The sequence below is a fragment of the Strix aluco genome, chromosome 17, assembly GCF_031877795.1.
Source record: "Strix aluco isolate bStrAlu1 chromosome 17, bStrAlu1.hap1, whole genome shotgun sequence".
Taxonomy (NCBI): Eukaryota; Metazoa; Chordata; class Aves; order Strigiformes; family Strigidae; genus Strix; species Strix aluco.
In genome coordinates, this window is record NC_133947.1 from 19,926,518 (window position 1) to 19,936,894 (window position 10,377).

Consider the following 10,377-nt stretch of genomic DNA (forward strand, 5'->3'; position numbering starts at 1 on the left):
CCAGGACAACATAGAATCTGGGGCTCTGTGCTTTCTTTCGTTCTGCACAAGTGTTAGTGTTTTCTGCACAAAAGCGATTCTGTGAAGCAATGTGAACACTTCTGCTTCCCCGGCACAGAGAAGGTGCTAGCAGGGAATTCTCTGCCTGCCTTTCCCCAGTGCTCTGCAAGCTCTCCAGGACAACATAGAATCTGGGGCTCTCTGCTTTCTTTCGTTCTGAACAAGTGTTACTGTTTTCTGCACAAAAGCGATTCTGAGAAGCGATATGAACACTTCTGCTTCCCCGGCACAGAGAAGGTGCTAGCAGGGAATTCTCTGCCTGCCTTTCCCCAGTGCTCTGCAAGCTCTCCAGGACAACATAGAATCTGGGGCTCTGTGCTTTCTTTCATTCTGAACAAGTGTTACTGTTTTCTGCACAAAAGCGATTCTGCGAAGCAATGTGAACACTTCTGCTTCCCAGGCACAGAGAAGGTGCTAGCAGGGAATTCTCTGCCTGCCTTTCCCCAGTGCTCTGCAAGCTCTCCAGGACAACATAGAATCTGGGGCTCTGTGCTTTCTTTCGTTCTGAACAAGTGTTACTGTTTTCTGCACAAAAGCGATTCTGAGAAGCAATATGAACACCATGCTTCCCAGGCACAGAGAAGGTGCTAGCAGGGAATTCTCTGCCTGCCTTTCCCCAGTGCTCTGCAAGCTCTCCAGGACAACATAGAATCTGGGGCTCTGTGCTTTCTTTCGTTCTGAACAAGTGTTACTGTTTTCTGCACAAAAGTGATTCTGAGAAGCAATATGAACACTTCTGCTTCCCCGGCACAGAGAAGGTGCTAGCAGGGAATTCTCTGCCTGCCTTTCCCCAGTGCTCTGCAAGCTCTCCAGGACAACATAGAATCTGGGGCTCTGTGCTTTCTTTCGTTCTGAACAAGTGTTACTGTTTTCTGCACAAAAGCGATTCTGCGAAGCAATGTGAACACTTCTGTTTCCCAGGCACAGAGAAGGTGCTAGCAGGGAATTCTCTGCCTGCCTTTCCCCAGTGCTCTGCAAGCTCTCCAGGACAACAGCAAACCTGGGGCTCTGTGCTTTCTTTCATTCTGAACAAGTGTTACTGTTTTCTGCACAAAAGCGATTCTTGCGAAGCTATGTGAACACTTCTGCTTCCCAGGCACAGAGAAGGTGCTAGCAGGGAATTCTCTGCCTGCCTTTCCCCAGTGCTCTGCAAGCTCTCCAGGACAACATAGAATCTGGGGCTCTGTGCTTTCTTTCGTTCTGAACAAGTGTTACTGTTTTCTGCACAAAAGCGATTCTGCGAAGCAATGTGAACACTTCTGCTTCCCAGGCACAGAGAAGGTGCTAGCAGGGAATTCTCTGCCTGCCTTTCCCCAGTGTTCTGCAAGCTCTCCAGGACAACATAGAATCTGGGGCTCTCTGCTTTCTTTCGTTCTGAACAAGTGTTAGTGTTTTCTGCACAAAAGCGATTCTGCGAAGCAATGTGAACACTTCTGCTTCCCAGGCACAGAGAAGGTGCTAGCAGGGAATTCTCTGCCTGCCTTTCCCCAGTGCTCTGCAAGCTCTCCAGGACAACATAAAATCTGGGGCTCTGTGCTTTCTTTCATTCTGAACAAGTGTTACTGTTTTCTGCACAAAAGCGATTCTGCGAAGCAATGTGAAAACTCTGCTTCCCAGGCACAGAGAAGGTGCTAGCAGGGAATTCTCTGCCTGCCTTTCCCCAGTGCTCTGCAAGCTCTCCAGGACAACATAGAATCTGGGGCTCTGTGCTTTCTTTCGTTCTGAACAAGTGTTGCTGTTTTCTGCACAAAAGCGATTCTGAGAAGCAATATGAACACTTCTGCTTCCCAGGCACAGAGAAGGTGCTAGCAGGGAATTCTCTGCCTGCCTTTCCCCAGTGCTCTGCAAGCTCTCCAGGACAACATAGAATCTGGGGCTCTGTGCTTTCTTTCGTTCTGAACAAGTGTTGCTGTTTTCTGCACAAAAGCGATTCTGTGAAGCAATGTGAACACTTCTGCTTCCCAGGCACAGAGAAGGTGCTAGCAGGGAATTCTCTGCCTGCCTTTCCCCAGTGCTCTGCAAGCTCTCCAGGACAACATAGAATCTGGGGCTCTGTGCTTTCTTTCGTTCTGAACAAGTGTTAGTGTTTTCTGCACAAAAGCGATTCTTGTGAAGCAATGTGAACACTTCTGCCTCCCCGGCACAGAGAAGGTGCTAGCAGGGAATTCTCTGCCTGCCTTTCCCCAGTGCTCTGCAAGCTCTCCAGGACAACAGCAAATCTGGGGCTCTGTGCTTTCTTTCATTCTGAACAAGCGTTACTGTTTTCTGCACAAAAGCGATTCTGCGAAGCAATGTGAACACTTCTGCTTCCCAGGCACAGAGAAGGTGCTAGCAGGGAATTCTCTGCCTGCCTTTCCCCAGTGCTCTGCAAGCTCTCCAGGACAACATAGAATCTGGGGCTCTGTGCTTTCTTTCGTTCTGAACAAGTGTTACTGTTTTCTGCACAAAAGCGATTCTGCGAAGCTATGTGAACACTTCTGCTTCCCAGGCACAGAGAAGGTGCTAGCAGGGAATTCTCTGCCTGCCTTTCCCCAGTGCTCTGCAAGCTCTCCAGGACAACAGCAAATCTGGGGCTCTGTGCTTTCTTTCATTCTGAACAAGTGTTACTGTTTTCTGCACAAAAGCGATTCTGCGAAGCAATGGGAACACTTCTGTTTCCCAGGCACAGAGAAGGTGCTAGCAGGGAATTCTCTGCCTGCCTTTCCCCAGTGCTCTGCAAGCTCTCCAGGACAACATAGAATCTGGGGCTCTGTGCTTTCTTTCGTTCTGAACAAGTGTTACTGTTTTCTGCACAAAAGCGATTCTGCGAAGCAATGTGAACACTTCTGCTTCCCCGGCACAGAGAAGGTGCTAGCAGGGAATTCTCTGCCTGCCTTTCCCCAGTGCTCTGCAAGCTCTCCAGGACAACATAGAATCTGGGGCTCTGTGCTTTCTTTCGTTCTGAACAAGTGTTACTGTTTTCTGCACAAAAGCGATTCTGCGAAGCAATGTGAACACTTCTGCTTCCCAGGCACAGAGAAGGTGCTAGCAGGGAATTCTCTGCCTGCCTTTCCCCAGTGCTCTGCAAGCTCTCCAGGACAACATAGAATCTGGGGCTCTGTGCTTTCTTTCGTTCTGAACAAGTGTTAGTGTTTTCTGCACAAAAGCAATTCTGCGAAGCAATGGGAACACTTCTGTTTCCCAGGCACAGAGAAGGTGCTAGCAGGGAATTCTCTGCCTGCCTTTCCCCAGTGCTCTGCAAGCTCTCCAGGACAACATAGAATCTGGGGCTCTGTGCTTTCTTTCGTTCTGAACAAGTGTTACTGTTTTCTGCACAAAAGCGATTCTGCGAAGCAATGTGAACACTTCTGCTTCCCCGACACAGAGAAGGTGCTAGCAGGGAATTCTCTGCCTGCCTTTCCCCAGTGCTCTGCAAGCTCTCCAGGACAACATAGAATCTGGGGCTCTGTGCTTTCTTTCGTTCTGAACAAGTGTTACTGTTTTCTGCACAAAAGCGATTCTGCGAAGCAATGTGAACACTTCTGCTTCCCAGGCACAGAGAAGGTGCTAGCAGGGAATTCTCTGCCTGCCTTTCCCCAGTGCTCTGCAAGCTCTCCAGGACAACATAGAATCTGGGGCTCTGTGCTTTCTTTCGTTCTGAACAAGTGTTAGTGTTTTCTGCACAAAAGCAATTCTGCGAAGCAATGTGAACACTTCTGCTTCCCAGGCACAGAGAAGGTGCTAGCAGGGAATTCTCTGCCTGCCTTTCCCCAGTGCTCTGCAAGCTCTCCAGGACAACATAGAATCTGGGGCTCTGTGCTTTCTTTCATTCTGAACAAGTGTTAGTGTTTTCTGCACAAAAGAGATTCTGCGAAGCAATGTGAACACTTCTGCTTCCCAGGCACAGAGAAGGTGCTAGCAGGGAATTCTCTGCCTGCCTTTCCCCAGTGCTCTGCAAGCTCTCCAGGACAACATAGAATCTGGGGCTCTGTGCTTTCTTTCGTTCTGAACAAGTGTTACTGTTTTCTGCACAAAAGAGATTCTGCGAAGCAATGTGAACACTTCTGCTTCCCAGGCACAGAGAAGGTGCTAGCAGGGAATTCTCTGCCTGCCTTTCCCCAGTGCTCTGCAAGCTCTCCAGGACAACATAGAATCTGGGGCTCTGTGCTTTCTTTCATTCTGAACAAGTGTTAGTGTTTTCTGCACAAAAGAGATTCTGCGAAGCAATGTGAACACTTCTGCTTCCCAGGCACAGAGAAGGTGCTAGCAGGGAATTCTCTGCCTGCCTTTCCCCAGTGCTCTGCAAGCTCTCCAGGACAACATAGAATCTGGGGCTCTGTGCTTTCTTTCGTTCTGAACAAGTGTTACTTTTTTCTGCACAAAAGAGATTCTGCGAAGCAATGGGAACACTTCTGCTTCCCAGGCACAGAGAAGGTGCTAGCAGGGAATTCTCTGCCTCCCTTTCCCCAGTGCTCTGCAAGCTCTCCAGGACAACATAGAATCTGGGGCTCTGTGCTTTCTTTCGTTCTGAACAAGTGTTACTGTTTTCTGCACAAAAGAGATTCTGCGAAGCAATGGGAACACTTCTGCTTCCCAGGCACAGAGAAGGTGCTAGCAGGGAATTCTCTGCCTGCCTTTCCCCAGTGCTCTGCAAGCTCTCCAGGACAACATAGAATCTGGGGCTCTGTGCTTTCTTTCATTCTGAACAAGTGTTAGTGTTTTCTGCACAAAAGAGATTCTGCGAAGCAATGTGAACACTTCTGCTTCCCAGGCACAGAGAAGGTGCTAGCAGGGAATTCTCTGCCTGCCTTTCCCCAGTGCTCTGCAAGCTCTCCAGGACAACATAGAATCTGGGGCTCTGTGCTTTCTTTCGTTCTGAACAAGTGTTACTGTTTTCTGCACAAAAGAGATTCTGCGAAGCAATGGGAACACTTCTGCTTCCCAGGCACAGAGAAGGTGCTAGCAGGGAATTCTCTGCCTGCCTTTCCCCAGTGCTCTGCAAGCTCTCCAGGACAACATAGAATCTGGGGCTCTGTGCTTTCTTTCGTTCTGAACAAGTGTTGCTGTTTTCTGCACAAAAGCGATTCTGAGAAGCGATATGAACACTTCTGCTTCCCCGGCACAGAGAAGGTGCTAGCAGGGAATTCTCTGCCTGCCTTTCCCCAGTGCTCTGCAAGCTCTCCAGGACAACAGCAAATCTGGGGCTCTGTGCTTTCTTTCATTCTGAACAAGTGTTACTGTTTTCTGCACAAAAGCGATTCTGCGAAGCAATGGGAACACTTCTGCTTCCCAGGCACAGAGAAGGTGCTAGCAGGGAATTCTCTGCCTGCCTTTCCCCAGTGCTCTGCAAGCTCTCCAGGACAACATAGAATCTGGGGCTCTGTGCTTTCTTTCATTCTGAACAAGTGTTAGTGTTTTCTGCACAAAAGAGATTCTGCGAAGCAATGTGAACACTTCTGCTTCCCAGGCACAGAGAAGGTGCTAGCAGGGAATTCTCTGCCTGCCTTTCCCCAGTGCTCTGCAAGCTCTCCAGGACAACATAGAATCTGGGGCTCTGTGCTTTCTTTCGTTCTGAACAAGTGTTACTGTTTTCTGCACAAAAGAGATTCTGCGAAGCAATGGGAACACTTCTGCTTCCCAGGCACAGAGAAGGTGCTAGCAGGGAATTCTCTGCCTGCCTTTCCCCAGTGCTCTGCAAGCTCTCCAGGACAACATAGAATCTGGGGCTCTGTGCTTTCTTTCGTTCTGAACAAGTGTTGCTGTTTTCTGCACAAAAGCGATTCTGAGAAGCGATATGAACACTTCTGCTTCCCCGGCACAGAGAAGGTGCTATCAGGGAATTCTCTGCCTGCCTTTCCCCAGTGTTCTGCAAGCTCTCCAGGACAACATAGAATCTGGGGCTCTGTGCTTTCTTTCGTTCTGAACAAGTGTTAGTGTTTTCTGCACAAAAGCGATTCTGCGAAGCAATGTGAACACTTCTGCTTCCCAGGCACAGAGAAGGTGCTAGCAGGGAATTCTCTGCCTGCCTTTCCCCAGTGCTCTGCAAGCTCTCCAGGACAACATAGAATCTGTTGCTCTCTGCTTTCTTTCATTCTGAACAAGTGTTACTGTTTTCTGCACAAAAGCGATTCTGCGAAGCAATGTGAACACTTCTGGTTCCCAGGCACAGAGAAGGTGCTAGCAGGGAATTCTCTGCCTGCCTTTCCCCAGTGCTCTGCAAGCTCTCCAGGACAACATAGAATCTGGGGCTCTGTGCTTTCTTTCGTTCTGAACAAGTGTTACTGTTTTCTGCACAAAAGCGATTCTGAGAAGCAATATGAACACTTCTGCTTCCCGGGCACAGAGAAGGTGCTAGCAGGGAATTCTCTGCCTGCCTTTCCCCAGTGCTCTGCAAGTTCTCCAGGACAACAGCAAATCTGGGGCTCTGTGCTTTCTTTCATTCTGAACAAGTGTTACTGTTTTCTGCAAAAAAGCGATTCTGCGAAGCAATGTGAACACTTCTGCTTCCCAGGCACAGAGAAGGTGCTAGCAGGGAATTCTCTGCCTGCCTTTCCCCAGTGCTCTGAAAGCTCTCCAGGACAACATAAAATCTGGGGCTCTGTGCTTTCTTTCGTTCTGAACAAGTGTTACTGTTTTCTGCACAAAAGAGATTCTGCGAAGCAATGGGAACACTTCTGCTTCCCAGGCACAGAGAAGGTGCTAGCAGGGAATTCTCTGCCTGCCTTTCCCCAGTGCTCTGCAAGCTCTCCAGGACAACATAGAATCTGGGGCTCTGTGCTTTCTTTCGTTCTGAACAAGTGTTGCTGTTTTCTGCACAAAAGCGATTCTGAGAAGCGATATGAACACTTCTGCTTCCCCGGCACAGAGAAGGTGCTAGCAGGGAATTCTCTGCCTGCCTTTCCCCAGTGCTCTGCAAGCTCTCCAGGACAACATAGAATCTGGGGCTCTGTGCTTTCTTTCATTCTGAACAAGTGTTACTGTTTTCTGCACAAAAGCGATTCTGCGAAGCAATGGGAACACTTCTGCTTCCCAGGCACAGAGAAGGTGCTAGCAGGGAATTCTCTGCCTGCCTTTCCCCAGTGCTCTGCAAGCTCTCCAGGACAACATAAAATCTGGGGCTCTGTGCTTTCTTTCGTTCTGAACAAGTGTTACTGTTTTCTGCACAAAAGCGATTCTGAGAAGCAATATGAACACCATGCTTCCCAGGCACAGAGAAGGTGCTAGCAGGGAATTCTCTGCCTGCCTTTCCCCAGTGCTCTGCAAGCTCTCCAGGACAATAGCAAATCTGGGGCTCTGTGCTTTCTTTCGTTCTGAACAAGTGTTACTGTTTTCTGCACAAAAGTGATTCTGAGAAGCAATATGAACACTTCTGCTTCCCCGGCACAGAGAAGGTGCTAGCAGGGAATTCTCTGCCTGCCTTTCCCCAGTGCTCTGCAAGCTCTCCAGTACAACATAGAATCTGGGGCTCTGTGCTTTCTTTCGTTCTGAACAAGTGTTACTGTTTTCTGCACAAAAGCGATTCTGCGAAGCAATGTGAACACTTCTGTTTCCCAGGCACAGAGAAGGTGCTAGCAGGGAATTCTCTGCCTGCCTTTCCCCAGTGCTCTGCAAGCTCTCCAGGACAACAGCAAACCTGGGGCTCTCTGCTTTCTTTCATTCTGAACAAGTGTTACTGTTTTCTGCACAAAAGCGATTCTTGCGAAGCAATGTGAACACTTCTGCTTCCCAGGCACAGAGAAGGTGCTAGCAGGGAATTCTCTGCCTGCCTTTCCCCAGTGCTCTGCAAGCTCTCCAGGACAACATAGAATCTGGGGCTCTGTGCTTTCTTTCGTTCTGAACAAGTGTTACTGTTTTCTGCACAAAAGCGATTCTGCGAAGCAATGTGAACACTTCTGCTTCCCAGGCACAGAGAAGGTGCTATCAGGGAATTCTCTGCCTGCCTTTCCCCAGTGTTCTGCAAGCTCTCCAGGACAACATAGAATCTGGGGCTCTGTGCTTTCTTTCGTTCTGAACAAGTGTTAGTGTTTTCTGCACAAAAGCGATTCTTGCGAAGCAATGTGAACACTTCTGCTTCCCAGGCACAGAGAAGGTGCTAGCAGGGAATTCTCTGCCTGCCTTTCCCCAGTGCTCTGCAAGTTCTCCAGGACAACAGCAAATCTGGGGCTCTGTGCTTTCTTTCATTCTGAACAAGTGTTACTGTTTTCTGCACAAAAGCGATTCTGCGAAGCAATGTGAACACTTCTGCTTCCCAGGCACAGAGAAGGTGCTAGCAGGGAATTCTCTGCCTGCCTTTGCCCAGTGCTCTGCAAGCTCTCCAGGACAACATAGAATCTGGGGCTCTGTGCTTTCTTTCATTCTGAACAAGTGTTACTGTTTTCTGCACAAAAGCGATTCTGCGAAGCAATGTGAACACTTCTGCTTCCCAGGCACAGAGAAGGTGCTAGCAGGGAATTCTCTGCCTGCCTTTCCCCAGTGCTCTGCAAGCTCTCCAGGACAACATAAAATCTGGGGCTCTGTGCTTTCTTTCGTTCTGAACAAGTGTTACTGTTTTCTGCACAAAAGCGATTCTGAGAAGCAATATGAACACCATGCTTCCCAGGCACAGAGAAGGTGCTAGCAGGGAATTCTCTGCCTGCCTTTCCCCAGTGCTCTGCAAGCTCTCCAGGACAACATAGAATCTGGGGCTCTGTGCTTTCTTTCGTTCTGAACAAGTGTTACTGTTTTCTGCACAAAAGCGATTCTGCGAAGCAATGTGAACACTTCTGCTTCCCCGGCACAGAGAAGGTGCTAGCAGGGAATTCTCTGCCTGCCTTTCCCCAGTGCTCTGCAAGCTCTCCAGGACAACATAGAATCTGGGGCTCTGTGCTTTCTTTCGTTCTGAACAAGTGTTACTGTTTTCTGCACAAAAGCGATTCTGCGAAGCAATGTGAACACTTCTGTTTCCCAGGCACAGAGAAGGTGCTAGCAGGGAATTCTCTGCCTGCCTTTCCCCAGTGCTCTGCAAGCTCTCCAGGACAACAGCAAACCTGGGGCTCTGTGCTTTCTTTCATTCTGAACAAGTGTTACTGTTTTCTGCACAAAAGCGATTCTTGCGAAGCTATGTGAACACTTCTGCTTCCCAGGCACAGAGAAGGTGCTAGCAGGGAATTCTCTGCCTGCCTTTCCCCAGTGCTCTGCAAGCTCTCCAGGACAACATAGAATCTGGGGCTCTGTGCTTTCTTTCGTTCTGAACAAGTGTTACTGTTTTCTGCACAAAAGCGATTCTGCGAAGCAATGTGAACACTTCTGTTTCCCAGGCACAGAGAAGGTGCTAGCAGGGAATTCTCTGCCTGCCTTTCCCCAGTGCTCTGCAAGCTCTCCAGGACAACAGCAAACCTGGGGCTCTGTGCTTTCTTTCATTCTGAACAAGTGTTACTGTTTTCTGCACAAAAGCGATTCTTGCGAAGCTATGTGAACACTTCTGCTTCCCAGGCACAGAGAAGGTGCTAGCAGGGAATTCTCTGCCTGCCTTTCCCCAGTGCTCTGCAAGCTCTCCAGGACAACATAGAATCTGGGGCTCTGTGCTTTCTTTCGTTCTGAACAAGTGTTACTGTTTTCTGCACAAAAGCGATTCTGCGAAGCAATGTGAACACTTCTGCTTCCCAGGCACAGAGAAGGTGCTAGCAGGGAATTCTCTGCCTGCCTTTCCCCAGTGCTCTGCAAGCTCTCCAGGACAACATAGAATCTGGGGCTCTGTGCTTTCTTTCGTTCTGCACAAGTGTTAGTGTTTTCTGCACAAAAGCGATTCTGTGAAGCAATGTGAACACTTCTGCTTCCCAGGCACAGAGAAGGTGCTAGCAGGGAATTCTCTGCCTGCCTTTCCCCAGTGCTCTGCAAGCTCTCCAGGACAACATAGAATCTGGGGCTCTCTGCTTTCTTTCGTTCTGAACAAGTGTTACTGTTTTCTGCACAAAAGCGATTCTGAGAAGCGATATGAACACTTCTGCTTCCCCGGCACAGAGAAGGTGCTAGCAGGGAATTCTCTGCCTGCCTTTCCCCAGTGCTCTGCAAGCTCTCCAGGACAACATAGAATCTGGGGCTCTGTGCTTTCTTTCATTCTGAACAAGTGTTACTGTTTTCTGCACAAAAGCGATTCTGCGAAGCAATGTGAACACTTCTGCTTCCCAGGCACAGAGAAGGTGCTAGCAGGGAATTCTCTGCCTGCCTTTCCCCAGTGCTCTGCAAGCTCTCCAGGACAACATAGAATCTGGGGCTCTGTGCTTTCTTTCGTTCTGAACAAGTGTTACTGTTTTCTGCACAAAAGCGATTCTGAGAAGCAATATGAACACCATGCTTCCC